General features: G+C 53.8%; 1 long non-coding RNA gene across 1 annotated transcript; it reads right to left on the bottom strand.

Moving 5' to 3' along the window:
• Nucleotides 1–6,589: 6,589 nt before the first annotated feature.
• Nucleotides 6,590–8,428, bottom strand: LOC116863103. The gene is made up of 3 exons (XR_004381764.1): nucleotides 8,299–8,428; nucleotides 7,959–8,073; nucleotides 6,590–7,098 (listed from the first exon to the last, which is right to left on the bottom strand). It is a non-coding gene; the product is annotated as an uncharacterized LOC116863103 (long non-coding RNA).
• Nucleotides 8,429–18,990: the final 10,562 nt, after the last annotated feature.

Genomic DNA, 18,990 nt, shown 5'->3' with positions numbered 1-18,990 from the left:
AAGGTCTGCTTGGTTCCATCGAGGTTTTGCATATTGCTAGCTGGCTAAGCTTGTTCAAGGCTCTCAACTTCCCTGACGCTCAGTTTCCCCAGCAGGAAAAAAAAAAAAAAAAAAAAAAAAAGAGACAACAGCAGTACCTGTGTCTTGGGGTGTGTGAGGATGTAAAGAGATAACCACAGGTAAGGGATTTGGCCATGTACAACGATCAGTGATGTATTTCTGTCCCCTTATTTTCTACTTTTCTCCATGCCTTTTCTGAAAGAATCTTTCTAGTGGTTGACAAGCAACTTTGGTTAACGCTAAAGGTCAATGCCAGGCAAAGTTTAGAGATGGGAGAGGGGTCAAAACGGCGTATAGATTTCATCAGGACTGGGCAGTAGACAAGGGCAGTGAGTGTAGATGGAGCTGAGCAGTGGGTCTGAGTGGAGGCACATATCACAAGCCCAGCTTTGCCTTCAGTCCTGGGTGAGAAGGGTTTTTTGTCCACGCTGAGAAGAACAAGGTTTTGCCCTTGACTTCTTAACGTGCTCTGAAGCTGTTCCTCCCTTGGGTGTCTCCTCAAGCTCAAGACCATGCAGATGCAGAGCGAGACAAGGGAGTGGGGTCGCGGGGGGTGGGGTGGGGGGGTGGTAGTGGTACTGTTGGTGTGGGGAGCCCTGAGGCACAAAGCCAAGAACCCACTGTTCCAAGCAGAGAAAACAGGGTCCAAATTAGGACCAGGTCCTACTTTTCTTCTGTTCTCAGGTAAGCCTTGAAGTCATCTACCCCCAGCTCGGACCAAGGTCTCCCCATCAAAGCCACTTTCCCGATTTTTGCATATTACCGAGCTCTCCAATGCCATCTCCACCTGCTCGCTGCTGCAGAAGACCACCAGGACCAGGGGCAGGGAATACTGTACACCTCATTTGACCACGCAGGAAAGGGAAAGAACTTGGTTTTGCAGAAAAGTAGATGCAGGCTGTGGCGTTGTTGGGAGACGGAGAGGGGATGCGCAACCAGCTCTCAGGCCCACAGAGCGCATGCTCATTCACCTTGCTGGATGTCTCCAAAAGCAACAGACTTTTTGGTTCCGAAGACAGGTTAGGTCTAGCAATCCCCGGAGGAAGGTGAATATCTCTCAGAAAATGAAAAGTTCAATCTGAGTCACATTGATGAGTGTGGTAGATGCCAAACTCCCCCTCTCCACGTCCTCTAACTTGCCTCCTCCGACCCCAGACGCACGCGCGCGCGTACACACACATGGGTTAGATGAGTCCCGAACAAAGGCCATAAGGCTTTCCCATTTGGCTGCAGAGCGCCAGTCACGGTGGTTTCTCCTCCATGGAAGGCCTTGCCCCTCCTTGCCTGTGTTGTCTCTGGTTTCAGCCTCAACCTACCCTGGACAGTTCTGTGGAGCCTGACTCATTTCTGCCCCGCATCGCCCTGGACGGACAGGGGAGCCCAGCGTGATAGCGAACGTCTTTGCCTTCTCTGGCTGACCTGCTCATCTGAGACAGAGAATGCTCAGGTCCGTCGGCACCCGGTGCGCTGGTCCCAGACATACTCTAGTCACCTCCCAGGCCCTATGAGGCACACTCCAGCCTCTAATACTTGCCTTTTCCTTTTCCTAGCCTTTAAACTAGCCTGGGGATCTTACTGGAGCGTTGGGGTAGGGAGATTCCCCGGCCCCCACTTGCCCCACTTCTTTCTACCTGCCGCTCTTCTGGAGAGCGCGCATAGGGTGCGCTGAAGGCCTGGAGATCCTAACTAGGGGGCGGTGTGGAGGGTCTTGTCCTATGATTCTAAATTTTGCTCTTTGAGCCTAGAAAGCCGTGTGCAGGCCACAAGAGGGGCCAGTGTAGAGTGAGTGGTTCCAGAGAAAAGGGCTGGTCTTGTGGTCACAGCGAGGACACCACTTAGCGATAAGGGAGATGAGCCCAAGGGTGAGAGGGATGAAGGAAGGTCCCACAGGCCCAATGAAATCTTGGGGCTCCAACGTCCTGCCCCGACCTGCAGGGCAGAAATCTGAGGCTAGGAAGTTTGATCAGAGTCAGAGAGGGATGGGGTGGGGAGCGATCCAAGGGAGTGTTTCAGCATCATGCCCAACCTTTAACTCCTAGCCTGGGGGCAGGAAACTTTCCTATCTCCTCGGGGTGATTTGGTACTCGGAGAGGCTAGGCCTAGGCTGGGCGGGGGGGAGCAGGGGGAAGGGGAGGCCCCACTGCCAAACCACCTGGAGCTTCGGCAGGGAGCGCTGAGAATTCACATCCAACAGAACAGGGGAGGGCAAAGGCCTTGGTAGCTTGGAGTTCATTCCCGACCACATATTGACTTTCCCAGCTTCTACAATCCCAGGTCCTAACCTCATCCTTCATTCAGTCCCGGCTTCGAGTTCCAGCCTACTCGGGGTGCCTGGCTGGGTTAGGGACGTCCGCTGCCCCAGATGGATTCGCCAGGGGCCAGGTTCCTCCAGCTCCGCCCAGGGCGCCTGGAGCCCTATGCCCTCAAGTCCCGGAGTGCCTGTTGGGCTGGCAACGGCAGGAAGAGGACAGGCAGTCACAGACCAAGCACACAACTTTTTTGAAACGCTTTGCTGTGCCCCTGAAAGGTGTTATAACAGCAATTCAATTACAGTAAATGGCGCACATCGTCCTCGCAGCTGGAAAGTCGGTAACTAACTGTGACCAACCGGTGCAAAGGAATGCGGCTAAACGCACATTACTTTTTTTTTTTTTTTATTCCCTGCTCCTCCTACAAAGTCCCCCTCTTTCCGTCTTTTCTTTGCTATCTATTAATTGTAGCTGGACCTCAGGTTAATTAACTCCAAAGAGCTTAGTCTATCTGGACAGAAACACACTGAGAAATTGGCACGAGATCCTAAAAACTGGACGAGGTGTCAAAAAGATCGCCCGAAGTTCCTCGATCCGCCATCCACCGCTCTAGTTGTTGCCTCCAAGGAACAGAGTTTTAGTCCCCAGTGGCAAAGCCCGCCTGGGAATGCGGCCACCTGGGCGTGCATGGGTACATGGCTGGACTTGGGTCAGGGAGCCTCCTACCAGGAGATGGTGCCCACTAAATCACGTGGCATCAACGTCTGCAGGCACCCAAGGAAAGGTCGGGTCTGATCCTAGGGCGCCACACTTGGAGTTCATTGCAGACACACTGGCCATTCCATGGCACCTGAATTTCAGGCTAAAGTTTAAATAGAGTTCCATGAAATTAACAAGATCCACAAAAATGAGTCATGGTGTTGGGGGGTGGGGGGGCACAAGGCTGGAAAGAGCTGCTTGCTTTCCAGGATAGTGGTAAATCATTACTATTCTCCATATGTTAAAATCTGGAAGGCCGGACGGAGCAGGGGAGAACACTTCAGGAGTCAGCTTAGATAGTCATTTAAATAAAGGTAAAATTAACATTGGCTCCCTTGAAGTTAGAAAGTAAGATGGCTTAAAAGCGCATTTTATTTATGTCCTATTAAACGGAAAGAAACGCGTTGCCTCTCTTGGTGTTTTTAGTTTCATGACATTCTTTAAAACATCATTTTAGGAAAGGCCAAGGTGGCAACGTGGGAATTCGAGTACTTTCTAGCCGACCCTGCGGGGTGGACCTCCCGCAGCAGCCACGGGAGATTTCCAACGCTGGAAATGCTCAGTTTTCCGCGCCAGCGGGAAGATGCCTCCGGTGGCTCGGCTTCTCCCTATCCAGCACTCGTTAGACGCGGGGATGTTTTAGTGTTTTACTCCTGGAGAGGGCAGAGCGTGCGGTATAGATGTTGGGACAGGGTTTCGGCCGTGGCTGCCCAGACGCCAGTGGCCCTGAGTTCTCTACCTGCGCTCCGCACCTTCCTTGACCTGGGCGGCGCCCCCAGAGTCAGCCTGGCGGGAGAGGCTCAGCAGCTGCAAAGACGGGTGCACACAGAGTCTCCTAACGCGAGGCCAGACAGGCAGAGACGCGCGGGGCCCAGCCCAAGGTTTGGCCCGAGATGATCCTGGCGCAGAGGGCTTGGCGCCGGCACTGCCCTAGAAGAACTGAGCTCTGGCCCACGGGCAGCCAGAGGCGTTTGGGCTGTTTTCTGCTTTGTTTTCGAGTTCCTCTCCAGCTCCCTGAAGCCTCTGACCTCCACTCTACAATTCTCCGCTGGGCCCTGACTTTTTTTTTTTTTTTGTGAGGCGAGAATGGGACAGAGACAGGAAGGTTACCCGCGTGTCCTCAACTCCCGGGGCTGACGATGCTAGGAAAGGAGGACCCATCAATATGACCAGAGGTCACCGGCAGCCTGTGATTCGGAGTTGTCACCCTGTCCCCGCCCCTGGATTTCCTACTCAAGTGGTTACAGAAAGGACATTCAGCGCGGGTCCCTGCCGAGGTGGGAGTTTCATAGGTTTCACCTCCCCTCTTGGTCCGAGAAAACCCCTCTATTGCGGGCAAAGCGGACAGCGCTCAAGACTGCTTCGCTCTTGGTGTGGGTTTTGTTTTGTTTTGTTTCTTTCTTTTTCTTTCCTTTCTTTTTTTTTTTTTTTTTTTTTTTTAACCGAGGCTCCTTCCAGCTCTGCATTCTGCAGGAAGGATTACCCCCCAAGACCTCCCGCATACCACTAGAGGAGCCTGGAATCCTTCTCTGGCCTGGTTGAGAGGAAATCCCGGGCGCTCAGCACGCCGACGCTCAGCGGGGTCGGTGTCAGCGGAACCCTGGCCGGAGCACGCCGCCTCCCCGCTGGGCCCGGGCGCGGCTCCTGCCCCGAGGAGGCAGAGTACCACCCCCCACTTCAGCCTGGGATCCCTTCCTGGTTCTCCCCGCTTCCTTCGGTTATCCCGCTGGCCCCTTTTCACTCCAAGCGCTTCCCGGGGTGCCAGGAAAGGCCCCGTAGCATATTCACGGCACAAAACCTTGCTTTTTAAAGCCCAGCTGGGGGGCTTAGTCCGTGATGGGAGACCGAGAAAGAGCCAGATAGAGGGCCCTGTGGGCTGCCCTTCTGTAAAGAGAAAGCTCCCCTTCGTTTGCATCTCTGCTTGAGTTTCATAAAAGTTATACTTGGAACCTGCTCTTTATGCCTGTACTGTGGTTCTGAGGGAGGGGGAGGGATGGGGAAGCATATTTTGAGGGCAGAGGCCGCCCTGCACACAGAGGGCTGCCCTTTCCAAAGTCCCAGGGTGGGCAGTTCTGCAGCTGGAATTGGCCACTTGCGTCTGCAAAAGCTCTAAATATGGGACTTGAAAGGCACACACACTCCACTGTTCTCCCCCTTCCTTCCAGGAGCACCAAACCCAGGGCACCCTTAGCCGAGTTCTCCCTTCAGAGTTGCAGCAGCTGGGGCCTGTCCCACTCCCCAGCGACCTGAGGTGCTCAATTCTGGGGCGTCGCAGCCCACGCCCCAAAGGACGGCCGCTGGAGGAACCAAGGATTTGAACTTGTACAACCAGTCAGTGCAACTCTTAAACTTTTCCGTTTCTGCCCACCTGTTAAAGGACCCAGGTTATTAACAGCTTGAGTCCATAACCCAGGAAACAGGAGACCTTCTTTCTGTTGGCTTCTTCTCCACCGTGGGGTCACTCCCCAGGAGAGATCTCCTAATACACACTTAAGGGAAGTTCTTGAGAATCTTACTTTTGCTCTTCCTGGTCTCAGAGTTAGTGAAACCCAACTGTGATTCAGATTATTGCCCTCAAATACCTCTTGTTTGTCTAAGATGGTCAGCTAAAAATTAAAGTTGGCAAAGCGATGATAAATTAGCCCTCATTTTACTCTTCCTAAAGTTCGCTAAACCAGTAGAAACTAATTTGAGGTGATTCCTATTGCTTCTGGTTGTTGGGAAAGTGGTCTCCAGCTCTTGCGGTCTAATCAGCTTTTTTGCCTTTACTAAGCCCGGTCCCATTTCAGAATTCCTTAGTTTGATCTGTTCTCATAGAAGCTCCCCCGACCCCCGTTCCTTTTATTTTCTTTCCCCTGGTGGATCAATCACAGAGACAATTGATTTTTCTGTGTCCCATTTGAACCAGAAAGCGCTGACATCTTGGGAGGTGGGCAAAATATGAGTGAGCATTAACTCCCTCGAAATAAGAAGGCAGCCAGGCCTGTCTCCGGGTTTAGAGATTAAAGTTGTGTGTGTGTACATATATGTAAGTATATGCTCAGATCTATACACGTGATCTTGCCTACAGTGGACAGTGGTTAAGAAATTTCAGTGTAATGCTGGGACACACACTAAATGAAAAATCCTCTTAATAAGCCAGAAAAATGAAGAGGAGAGCCAAACCTAAATGTCCAGGAGTCAATCATTAATTATGAAATCCCAAACTCTTGAGTTATGGTCCTATACTAGCCAGAAAAGAATCATCCCCCCCATTTTATTGGAAAGAAGACCTTAAATTCCTTTTGACTAAAAGGAAGTTATGAGACAAGATGCAATTTTCTCTTTCTTTTCTGACAACTCTGTCATCCAAAGGATCACAACTATGCCGGAGTATCTGTCTTGGAAAGAAAAAGAGAGAAAGAGAAAGAGAGAGAGAAGAGAGAGAGAGAGCTGGTGAGAGAAGCCCTGCAGCCCGTGGCCATCTTTCCATCAAAATTTTCCAGACCTCTATTTTTGATTGTGATCCCACTGATCTGAGTTTGAAATGCGGGCGCAGTGAAGCCCCTAAGCCTTCAATCGTGTGAAATTTTCAAAAGATCTCTAGAAGCAATCTCAGGCTGCCTGACCCCTGACAGGCGCCGATCTCTTTATTCCTCTCTCTGCCAGCACTTCATTTGTTGGAATATCTTTCAGATTTGCACCTCCAGATGACAAACCTGAGTGTTTATTATGTGTACATGAATCGGAAATATTCAAGCCCGCACAAAAGCACCATCTTAAACATAATATTTAATTTCCCAGCCTAAGCGCCTCCTTCTTTATTTGCTTTTCCTTAGATTAAATATTTTTTCCAGGTCTCCCATGCGTCACTTTGATATTTAGATGATTCTCTCTTTTAATCATTATTTCCCCCTTGAAAAATCCCCTCTCGCCGGCTTCTGCGGGGCTCACGCTGCAGTGTCACTGTGTGCTGGGCGGCGAGGCTGCAGAGCCGGATGCTGAGTGGTTCTGGGTGTGGGGGGGCACCGATCCAGGCGGGATGGGGGCCCTGGAGGTGACAGAGAAAGGCTTGCTTTTAACTAGCAGCCAGAGCTGGGTCAGGATCAGTGATGATCCCCCTCTTTCCACCTTTCCTCCTCAGGCCCTTTTAAATTCTTTACTACATTATTATTATTATTATTTTTAAACCACCACATAAAGCAAATCCTCAGGTGCCTTCCAAAGGTGCTTCAGCAGCTGGGACTCGGGCCCCAGTCCTTAAGTCTCTAAACCTGGGCTCAGGATTTAGACTTCTCACCCAAATCAGCCAGGCACTCCCTCCTACCTGCCTCTCTGGGGAAATCCCTAAATCTGAGGCACTGGGGACACTCCAGGGAAAGGGGGGAGCTTCTCGGGAGAGGGCTGCTTTGTTAACATGCCCTCTGCCAAATAATTCCGCAGACAAGATTTTGGAGTGGATGACACGGCCCACCCCTCCCCCTCCCCCAATCTCAGCCCTCAACTGGGGCTTCAGATCCCAGCTGGGCACCCAGGTGGACTGAGTTGAGACAGTGTCGCCAGCCACCCCTGAACAAGCAGGAGGTGAATCGCCACCCTCAAGCACAGAGTCAGGTCGGGAGGTGGTGGGCTGTAGCCCGAACCCCCCTACACCCTGTGTTTGGATGGGCCGTGTTGCTATGATTAACTTATTAAACTCCTTCGTAATTATTTTAATTTGACTCCAAAAAATACTTTGGGCCGTGTTGCGATGTGTTTGTATTCATCCATCCCCCCCATAAAACCTGTGTTAAAACAAATGTTACTTTTCTCTCTCTGTACATAGACCCTCCCTTTTTGAACTAGACCGCAGGGACTGCCATTAGATCGAATGGCAAGTCTTTATGGAAAGTGTTTTGCATAATTACATACCAAAGCCAGAACAGTCACCTCCACATTTTATGGGTCACAAACCATCAACAATTGCCACATTATTGTCCACGAAACCTTAGTCCCTTCATTGACGGAGAGGACTCCACCGCCTAATCTAGAACGAGAGAGGATGGAAATTTCTTCTAATAAGAACCCGAGAAGATTAGGTCCCCACTGACAACGTGTTTACATATAGTTATAAAGTTCAGAGGACCGACGGGGAGAGGAAAGGAAATCGGACTAGGCCTGATTAGGAGAGGCTCATCGGTCTAATACAGATAGCCCATCAAAAGCAGCGGCTGAATGCCTCTCCCCTTTTCAGCTCCGACCCCTTTCCTACCTTTGTGATGCAGTAATTAAGATATTCTTATTTAGACAGACAGCTTCTCTGGTAACTGAATAATATTAGTTCCTTTGATGTCAAACTTTTGACAGTTATCACACCAGCACTGGGCAATTTAGCACAAATGCCCTCCTTAAAAAAAAAAAAAAAGAAAGAAAGGAGAAGGAGAAGGAGAAGGAAAGAAAGAAGAGGGGGGAAAAAAACGGAAGAAAGTAAAAGAAACCCCCATCGGTTTTGAAGAAATCTAATATGTGTGATCCTTAGCACCAAATGATGTAAATCGCCCCCGACAGGCCGCCCGGCTATAAATTACATTCGGTGTTAAATAATGAAGCCGAATTTGGGTTTTAGCTCATTGATCAGTTTTGGTGGAAACCAGAGCGGAAGCCCTAACTCCTGCACGTCCTTTCCCGCCTCCCCAGCCCCACCCCAAGCCGAGGCCCAGATCCGGAGGGAGGAAAGCTCCACAAAGTCGGCAGGGTCAGGGCAAGGATGGGGTGGGGGACGGTCCGGCCGAGCTGGGGGCAGGTGCAGGCAGAGCTCCGCGCCCTTGGCCCTGCTCGGAAGAGCCGGGCAGGACCAGCCACCTACTCCCGAGATGACACCTCGCCGTTGCTTTCGTAGCTAGGTCGCCAAATTTGGGATTTGCCAGATGGCAGGATTATTTTGGAGTCTGTTATATTATGTGTGTGGGGGGTTCGGGTGGAGAGCGAAGGTAGGATGTCCAGAGACCGCGCAGGTTCCTTTAAAATACACGCACATTCCCTCTCTGCCCACGGTCGGGCTCGGACCCTTCCCGGAGCTCTGGGATCTCCCAGCCGCCTTGAGGCAAACAGCAGGCGGAATCTCCGCCACCAGTGCCCTTCTGTGCCGACCTCTCCGGGCCCGCATCTCTGGACCCGGGATCCGGGACCCGGTGCCCAGATGCGCAGAGCTGGGGGAGGAGGAGAGCGCTTTCCTCCAAGGAGAAAAGGAGGGGAGTGGGGTGGGTAGGAGAGTTGGGAGGGAAGGGGGCAGAGAGGGCGGGTTAGAAGGGATGAGACTGTGACGGTGACACCTGGAAGGCATTGTCCTTGCGAGCGACACCTGTCAATCTCCGCTCCGGGGTCCCGGGGCCGGGGGCGGGGAGGCCGCGGGTCTCCGCGGTGATGTCATCGCACAGTCCCTTCCCCGCGGAGGGCGGAGAGGACTGGGAGGGGCGCAGAAACCCGGCGGGCTGGGAGAAGGGTGGGGGAGGAACAGAAAGAAAATAAACAGAAATCACTCTCACTCGCGGCGTCCTCTGCTCCGGATTTACATGGAAATCAATAAATCCAACTTTAGTGTTATTTCTGATCTTGATTGACCCGTCTTGTCTTTTCACTGGGGGAGGAAGAGTAGGGTTACTGCGTCCCATCCCACAACCCATCCCACAATCCGGGGGGGGGCTGATACCCCAAAACACTGAGGTGACTGACCCTCCTTCCAGACCCAGCTCCCCCTTTTCCTGGCGGTTGTTACAAACGCAGGCTTCAGGCTTAAGAAGGAAACATTTGGGGATGAGTTTTGAAAGTCTTCCGATATTGCAGGGGGTGAGGGGAGAGTTAATTAACGCCGGGTTTGCTCAGCAAGTGGGAGAGGGGGCCTCGGCGTGGGTGGGCGGGCCAGGTCCAACACCCGGGTGCGCGCAGTGCGGAAGGCGTGTGATCGGGAGGCGCCAGGCTGGAGGCCCCGGCTGGGGGAAAGTGATCTGTAGTGGCCTCCGCGGGGGGCTGCAGAGGTGCCCCAGGCAGTCGCCCGCGGGTCCTGCGGAAATTCTGATCTCCCACCTACTGCGCTCCCACCCCCCCCCCACCCCACCGAGCACTACTGAACTCTCCCTCTTCCTATTCTTTTCGGCCTGAGCTAATTAGCAGCCTGCCAGCGGCCTGATTTATGGAAACGCTCGGGCGGGCGGAGACGCGCTGCTAGCCGAGTCCTGGCTGCCTCGGGGCGGAGTGGAGGAGGAGTTTCCACCGGCCTCCCCCGCCGAGTTTTCCCCCGCCCCGCCGGAAGCTGGAAGTTGCAGTCCCTCCTCCCCACCTTCCACCGAGGCAGGTCCAGGAGGCCCCCGCGCCCTTGGCGCCCCAGCCTGGGACTCCGGGCACCCTGGCGCCAGCCGGGCGGGCGGGGGCGGTGGCCGCGCAGCCCGCTGCGGAGTCTCGGGCGCGAAGCTGACCCGGAGGGCAAGTTGGGCACAGATAGGGCGAGAGCTTCCCAGTCCACGTTCAGGTCTCCAGAAAAAGGGAAATCGGACCTGAAGTGGGGAGGAGATGGTGCCCGAGGTCCGCACCAAGCTCCCAGGCCCGGAGGAGGCGTCGCAGGCCGGGATGGGGCCTAATGGAGCCAGCAGCCCAGTTAGCCCCCCAGAAGCTAGGGTCTGTCCCAGGGGAGGGCGTGGTCCACTTCACTCTCCCTCCCCCCACCTCCACTTTCTTCTGGGTCTCACATCCTCAGAGGGTCCTCAGTATTGCAGCCTCCAGTCAAGAGCCGGGAATTTTGAGCCAGGCGAATGCGGGACCACAGACCGTTCCTAGAGCCAGCCAGCCAGGCACTTGCCCAAAGACTCCGGCACCGCCTTCTCGCCCGCCCCGGGCTTGCTCTCCGCCTTCAAACCCAGACAGAAGGATGAAGAGAGAAACGGGTGGAAGAATCAAGGGAGGAAATGCACCAGCACCTGTTGCTCGTGCTCCAGGAGTCTAGGGAGGACACTGGATGACCAACTTGTCTAAGAAGTAACGACGGTGGGTGGCAAAGGAGAGGGGAATCGTCTGTACCCTCCCCACCTCCGGAAGCGTTAGAGGAAAGAGAGAACTAGCCGACCCAGAAGGCCAGATACCCTGGGCATGTTCTCCGGTTCAGACTTGGGATGGGATAGGGACATGGGGTTGAAGTCACTGAGAAGAGGGCCATGCCTCAAGTCCTGCTATGATGAAAATTGAAATTGAGGCGAAATGAGATCCGCAGGAAAGTGTGTAAAATTTATTTTAAAACACCCCACCAGTTCACCCTCCAGAAAACGTATCTGGACTCTGTGCAGAATTGAGATCCTTCTCCCATCAGAAGACCTCCAAATGCCTGTCCCAGTCCCCTCCTTCCTGGAGTTTCCTCCCATATTAGGGCCATTTGATGTCACCAAGAACCCAAAGCCCCCACCCCCACTCCCCACCCCCAGAGCCTCAGGGAAATATGATGTCCTGCTCATCTTCCCCCCCCTTCCCCCACCTCTGCCACCACCATTTCCAAAAAGTTAATAAGATCAGGGTGTCATTCAGGCCCTGGCCCTTCCGAGCCGCTGGGCTGGAGGACGTGGACACCCTCAGCCAGCTGGGGATTCAGGCTGAATGCCAGTATACATCCTGGCATTCGGTCTCCTGAATTTTCAACTGTGCTGAAGGCTGGGTTACCTGCCCAGACACACTCGGGTGGCCCAAATCCATGATCAAAGCCTTGGTGGAAATGGAGACCCGCCCTCAACAAAATGTGGCTTCAGACCGAGGGTCTCAGGGGGCTCCACCACCCCAGGGCCACACTCCAGGCACAGGGCCTCTGGGGGTCCCCCCAGCCTGCAGCTCCTACAGGCCGACTCTAGGACCTGCCACCCGCACAGCAAATGTTGGCTGTTAGGCGCCTAAATAATATTCTTCATCCGTCTTTTTCAAACTTGATTTATAGCAATCGACAGGTTAAAGCCTCATCTGACTTCATGACTTTTAAAAGCTGTCTGTTTCACAACTGTCACTTTTCATCACTTAACTCAAATAAATACTTGAAGAAATGAATTGGAAGAGACTTTTAGATCATGTTTATAATTCTTGGTTGCTACGTTAACATTCCTAATGACCTGACCCTCTGAGTTTCTGTAGACTTCTAAATTGGGCCGAAAATTCCTGCATTTATACTAGAAAACTTCAAGGAAGGTGAGGTGGCCAGAAAGGCTGGCTAAAAGGAGTGCGGCTGGGTAGGGAGTAGACAGTAGGTGCCGGTTCGGCAAAGCTTTCCAGCGGCTGCCACAGCCGGCCCAGGCCCCAGCCCGAGGCCACTGGGGAGGGCTGCGGCTCCCGGGTCAAGGCGTTCCGGTGCAACGAAAAAAGGGCCCAGCCTAACCAACGCGCGTCTCCAGTTGCTCCGGCTTCGCGGAGCCAGCCTGCAAACTCAGGAGGAAATTGATGCGGAATGGAAATGCTGCTCATTTTGACTATTACTATTATTATTTCTGTGCTTCAAAAACTGTTTTAAAGGGCCCCCACGACCACAGGTTGGGTATGGCCTGGTGAAAGGCACTTCCTGCCGGTCACCGTTGACCTAGAGCTTGTTGGATACCCGGGGAAGGCAGAAGTGTGGAAACGAAATCGCTAGAACAGAAGTGCGTTCAATAAATCGAAATTGTTTCTTCTTCAATTTTGCTGCCATTTGCCAATGCTGGGTCCTCTAAGGCTGGTGCCACCCCCCTTCTCTTTCTCTTTTTCCCACCCACTCACACAGAACCATCTCTTAGAAATGGAAAGACAGAAGGAAAGAAAGACTAGAAAAGAAAGGAAGGGGAAGACAGTAAAGAACGAAAAGGAAAGGAGAGGAAAATTACGGGAAAGAAAAAGAAAAACCTAGTAAACAGGAAAACTGCCTAATTTGGAGGACAAAGCAATATCGAGTGCGTAAGATTTTCTTTTCTTTATTTTTCCTTAAAACAAGAAAAAAGAAAGAAGAAAAGTCTCCCGACCCTCGGGTGAAGGAGTTGGGCGACTCCCTAGCGTGTTAGGGTCTGTCCTCCCCGCAACTGCTCAGAGGCCGAAGCCCCGCGCGCCGTTCCCGGAGGCTCTGAGGTCCCCGCACGCTCGCCTCGGCCCCGCCAGGGTCCAAGAACTTCGCAGATTCCCCGGAGCAAGAGCGCTGGGAGTGTGCACCAGCTTCAGCCGGGTCTTGGCTCCCTGCCGCCGCCAGCCTCCCCCGGTCGCGGCCTCAGCCCTTCGCCCACCCTGCGGGCCGCTTGGCCCAGAGGGCCTGAGCGCTCTCCGACTTTTGGTGCCGAAGCGAGAGGGAGCGGACGGGAACCTGGCTCGGCGGCCACTGCCTCGCTGCGAGAACGCGGTCGGAGCGCTCGGCGGCCCGCGGCTGGGTGCGCTGCAGTGCCCTGGAGCGCCACCTCGCTGCGGAAACTGAAATTGCATGGCCACACTCCCAGCCTTCTGCAGCCTAACTTGACCGTCACCGGACTTTCCCCTTCATCAAAACCTTACGAGAAGCCGAAAAGCAAAGGCCTTCTCCCAGTCGGTTAAAAGCCATTGTTTGTGATCGACATATTGCACAATGTCGGCACCGGAATGAAGGGGAAATTAATAGGAGAAAGAAAAATATGTAGGTACAATTTCAGCAAGTCTAAGCGGTGAAGCCGCTTTGATAGGAAAGATAAAATAAATGAGAGATGTCTTCTTGGAGGCCATGGGTTCGGGCCATTGAGTGCAGGCCACTCCGGCCGGGGCCAACGCAAATATTTCGAAGGAGGCCTATGAAGTCATCCCTTCCCAATTACATTTGCACCCAAATTCATTAATTCCGGTGGGTGGGACATTAGAGGGGCTCTGCCAGGCCATTCCAGTGGCCAGCCCACCAAACCTCGGACCCCCACAGCCTTGGGCTCTGCTGACAGAATCACCACAAAATGCAGACCCCTAATCATATACACCTGTCGGCAGGTAAAAGAGCAACGGTGAGAGGTACAAATTGCACTACTTTTGACCCTATCTCACCCAGCTGGCAACTTAAGAGGTTTGCTCTACTCTTAAGTCCTCAGGACTAAAATTATATATATATATATACACACACACATACATACATATATATACAGAAAAATTAATTCACTTTTATGGTGAGTCTTTGCTTCAATTTGTTTTCAGAGTGCGTCCTTCCAGAGATAAGTGTTACAGGTAAAAACAAATTTCACGGAACAAGAATTTTTTTTCTGTGGCGATTCCAGACATGATGTTAAGAACAAGGAGTGTACCTTGTGGTCCTGAAAGGATTTGTGTGGTTTCTTTGTTGGGGGGCGGGGGGCACAGCCCTTTTTCTAATGTAATTTTAACTACAAGTTTGTTTTTGGTTTTAAGGAGCTCAGGGGATCCCACATGGAATGATGCCTGAACTGGGGACCATGGGGGTGGGGGACAGTGTATACGTGGTAATGTTTAAGTGTGAGCATTTTCCTGCCTGAGCAAACCCAATATGTAGATCCTTTCTTGAATCTTTGCCCTTCCTAAGTTCACAGAGTGGCCATGGGGGGAGTGCTCCTTTGCCCTGTAACTAACACTCCCCGTTTCAGATTTGCAGACTCTCAAAAAGCCTCCCACCCTTGCTCAAAAACTACTGGGCTGAGCCAGGAAAACACACACACACACACACACACACACACACACACAAAACAAAACAAAACAAAAATACAAGTTGGTTTTCTGAAGGTTTGTCCCTTCTCCATCAGGCTAGGAGAGATTCTTGACAGACCATACAGGAAAGAGGCCCCAATGTCTTAGCAGGACTTGAATGAGGATCCCTCACCCTGGCCAGCCGAGGGGGGTGGCCTGGCCCCTGGGAGTCTTGGGGTTTTCTTGCCTGGAGGGATGCTACCTTGGGGAGAAGGAAGCTGTTGAGAGATCTGGGGAGCTAAGAGGCAACTGCTGGGAGGGTCCTGGGACCACAGAGGGACAACAGTGAGGAACAGGGACCAAAAGAGATAAGAGTAGAGCATTTGAAAATGAAATACTTGAATCTACCTGCCTCCAGTTTTGAGAAGGGGAGTCTCCATTAGAAAGGTTTGCCTCTCTCCCTCTCCCTAGCTTTCTCTCCCTCTTCCTCTCCCCTCCCCTTTTTTACCTCCTTACATTTCTCTGTCTCTCCCACCCCCTCCTCTTCTCACATTCAGATTTTCTGTTTGTTTGTTTGTTTGTTTGTTTTTTTCCACAGAATAATGCCTGGAGAAGAAAAATGATTTTTATTGCTATTACACTTCCTACCGCAAGATGCAGTGCAAGGCGGCAGAGTTTGTCTTACAACTATGTCGCAGTGTTTCACTGATGCAAAACATGTAGCCAGAGGGTGTTACTAATGACTCCTGGATTAGAGTGAGATTGAGACTGGGAGAAGGAGAAAAAGAGTGAGAACAAGAGAGACGGAGGAAGGGAGAAGAGAGGAATTTCATTAGAGAAAGGGGGGAGGGGAAACACCATAGAATCGGGTCTAATAATCTGACCAGGATATTTTCAGATTTCAGTGTTCTCCCCAAACTTGAGAATGAACTAGAAAGAGACCAATATCCTTTTAAGCACCACGGAGGTTTTTGTTTTTTTTTTTCATGTTAATAACTATTAATTATGTTTACAGCCAGTTAGCTGAAGAACTGTCCTTTTGGAAAGAATCAAACTTCGGAAAAACGTTTAATATCTGATTAAAGGCTTTTCCTGGAGCCGAGGCCGCTCGGAAGGAGGTGGGGACCCGGTATCACCCAACGGGGTGCGGAGCGCAGCGAGGCCTGCAGAGGCTCACGGACCCCGCCCGTGGTGGTGCCACACACATACACACGCCTGTGACAGCCTGGTGCGCCCGGGGTGCCCCGCCGAGGCCGTAGCGGAGCGCCGAGGCGCAGCCTGCGGCCCGGACTCGGCCTCTGCGTGGTCTTGGCGGAAAGGTCCCTCCGGGCTCCGAACACCCCGGCGCCCTCCCCCGGGACGAGCTCTACTTAGGGAAGCGGGAGGTTTCGCGGTTCCTACCGTTGCCCAGGCCGGTCCCACCGCCCTGCAGTCCGCTTCTGCCCCCCGGGGCACAGCGAGGAGGGCATTCCCTCGGGGCTGAGGCCCTTTGAACCCGGGGAGCCCTCGGCTCCCGCCCGGGCGCGCGGAGCTCGCTCGGGGCCCGGCTGCGGAGCGGAGTGTGGGTGGCGGGTGGGGTTGAAGGGGAGTGGGGGAGGCGGGAGGGGGCGGAGGGGCGGGGGCGGGAGCCGGGCGTTAAGCCTGGAAGCTTGGCTGTTTACCCAAACGATTTTCCTTTCAGGCCCGAGACGCCAATGAGACAAGATCAAACTCCCCTCTTCGCTGTGTGTGTGTGTGTGTGTGTGTGTGTGTGTGTGTGTGTGTGTGTGTGTGTATGCGCGCATGTCGCCTTCTCCAAGCCGGGCTTTGTGAATGGGGGCTCCAGGACGCAGGCTGGGAGGGACCAGAGGCCGACCCGGGCACCAGCGCCTCCTCCCGGGGGCTAGGAGAAGCCAGGCGGAGTACGCCCCAGACAGTGGTCGGGAGCGACAGAAGCAAGCGACAGGGACACAGGCCGCGGAGAGATAAGGGCCGCGTCCCCGAAGGCCGAGCGGGGAGACTTACAGTCGTGTGTGGGAGGGGGAGACGGGAGAATGATAATCTTCCTTACAGTCCCTTGATTTCCGATCCCTCCAAAGCTTAAATCTAGCTCCTTGGGCCACTGATTTCTCGCCAACTCCTTCGCTCGAGATACATTAGTTGCAAATTAGGCCAAGGTTTTGGCGATTACGTTACAATGCAGGCCGCGTGACACGCGCCGCTGGGCCTGCGCCTGGGTCCCTCCTCGGCGCCGAAAAATGATGAGAAAGCAAGAGAGGATGGATAGTCTGTATTGACAAGGCATTTGTCATTTTTAAAGGGGTCCACATCCAAGAATATCCATCAGCCTGGGGGTGGGGGAGGGAAGCGGAGATGAGGGGACCGAGTCCCAGCCGCCGCGCAGCAGGTGATCGCGGTCCTGGGCGTGGCTCCGGCCCTGCTCCAAGGACCCTCTAGAACTGAAATGTTTGCAAAATAACGACAATACTTTCAGTATGACTGAAGATACGAAGCATCAGGAAGACGGAATTGTATTTATTAAAGGTCGTAAAACAAAACCCAGCTACACGTCGTCCGTTGTACATTTATTAAGGGGCGCTGTCTCGGACAACTCATTCCTTTCGGCCTGGCGATTAAAAGCTCACCCAAAGAATTGTTTCTGGAAGAAAAAGGTGTCATTCCGCTGCTTCTGACTCATCCACTGTTGCTCCTCCTGCCTCAGCCTGCCCCTGATCCCCACCCCTCCTTACCTCCTTACACACACACACACACACACACACGCACGCACTCTGTCTGTGTCCCTCACCGAAGGGTCCCTTTTTAAACGACGAACCACCATCCCCTGTCCCAGGATGTTCTTATTTAACCGAAATTCCCCCGCCCTGGCGATGACCGAGGCAGAGTGCAATAGGGACCTGCTAACATTTGCTTCAGGCTTCGGTCTCTTCTGCTCCCGGTGATCCGGTGATCCAGGCCTGGACAAACACCCTGGGGGAAAGAACCGCAGAGATCTCGGTGTTTTACGGGCATTTTAGGGTGGAAGGTGGTGGCTCTAGGGCTCATAGGGGGCCAGGGTAGCTGGCCAATCCCTGGGCACGAGTGGTGGTCTTGGGGACCCCAGCTAGGCAGTGATTGGTCTGTGAGAGACTGTGTGAGAGACAGAGATGCCCGCGGAGGAGACCTGATGAGCCTCGTGGTTACAACAGCTAACATTAATTGAGTGCTTACTATGTACCAGTCATTGTGCCCATACCCCTGGGGAGCCTCCACATCTGAAGGCAAACCATGGTGGCCAAGGGTAGGCCTCGGAGCAGGGAGCAAGGGATGGGGGACGGGGGCAGGCAGGTAGCTAGGTAGGTGCGATTGGGTGGCTGGGATAGAGGTTTCTACCCCGAAATATATTCTCCGGGCCAGGAGAGGCGGGCCTTTACCGGCCGTCAGGAGCGGGGCCAAGGCGTCTTCCCTCCCTGCCTGCGGCCGTCTGTCTCCAGCCAGAGGCAAGGCCAACCAGGTTCCAGTGACATTCCCACTTCTCACTGGAACCCCGGAAGAAACTAGTCTGGGCAGTGTGGGCCGCGAAGCCCAGGCCCGGGCGGATGGTGAACGCTCGGCGCGCCAAGGCCAGGCTCACGGCCAGTCCCGGGGGCCCCGCGTCCTGAGCCTCCTCCTGCCCACGTCGCGGACACACTGCTCGGGGCGAGGTGCGCCTCCCTCGCGGTGCCAGGGGGCGCTTGACCGATTCCGGGACCTCGGCAGCCCGCAGCCGAGGAGGGGCGTCTCCGGCCTCCCAGGCCTGGTGCGCGCCCTGGGCAAGCAGCAGGGCGCGGGCCTGGCGGCCCTGGGAGCACTCAGGCCGCTCCGGGCCCCGCCGCACCCCGCAGGGTTTCTCCAGCTCGCCGTCCGAGGCCGCGCCCGAGAGCGGGAGTTTTGCTGCATTTACTGCCTCTTCCTCCCATCCCCCCTAAAGCAGGGGCTGAGCCTCGCCGGTGACCCCGTGCCGTGCCCGGAGAGGGTGGAAGAAAGCAGGCTCTGCGCTCTTTCTGGAGACAAAAGGCCTCCGCGCTCAGGCTCCTCTAGGCTTAGCCGGCGCGCGTTTCGCACCCGCCTCCACCTAAGCAGAGGAGGCGGGAGCAGGTGGAAGTGTAGTGGCAGAGGTGGCTTGGAGTAGAGAGCCTTGATTGATCCCAGAAATTGGACACCTCCAAGTCCAAGGGCAGAGATAGGGCCTCGGCATCTGCTCCAAAAATATAGTCTGCCCCAGCACTCCCCGCCACCCCTCATCCAGATATCCTTGTATAAAGGGGCCCCCTCGTTGCTGGTTTTTTCTGTCTAGTCT

The sequence above is a fragment of the Lontra canadensis genome, unplaced genomic scaffold (genome assembly GCF_010015895.1).
Source record: "Lontra canadensis isolate GAN:19392208 unplaced genomic scaffold, GSC_riverotter_1.0 scaffold527, whole genome shotgun sequence".
In the NCBI taxonomy this organism is placed as follows: domain Eukaryota; kingdom Metazoa; phylum Chordata; class Mammalia; order Carnivora; family Mustelidae; genus Lontra; species Lontra canadensis.
Note: the sequence above shows the minus strand (reverse complement) of the source record. Positions and strands in the feature narration are given on the sequence as shown.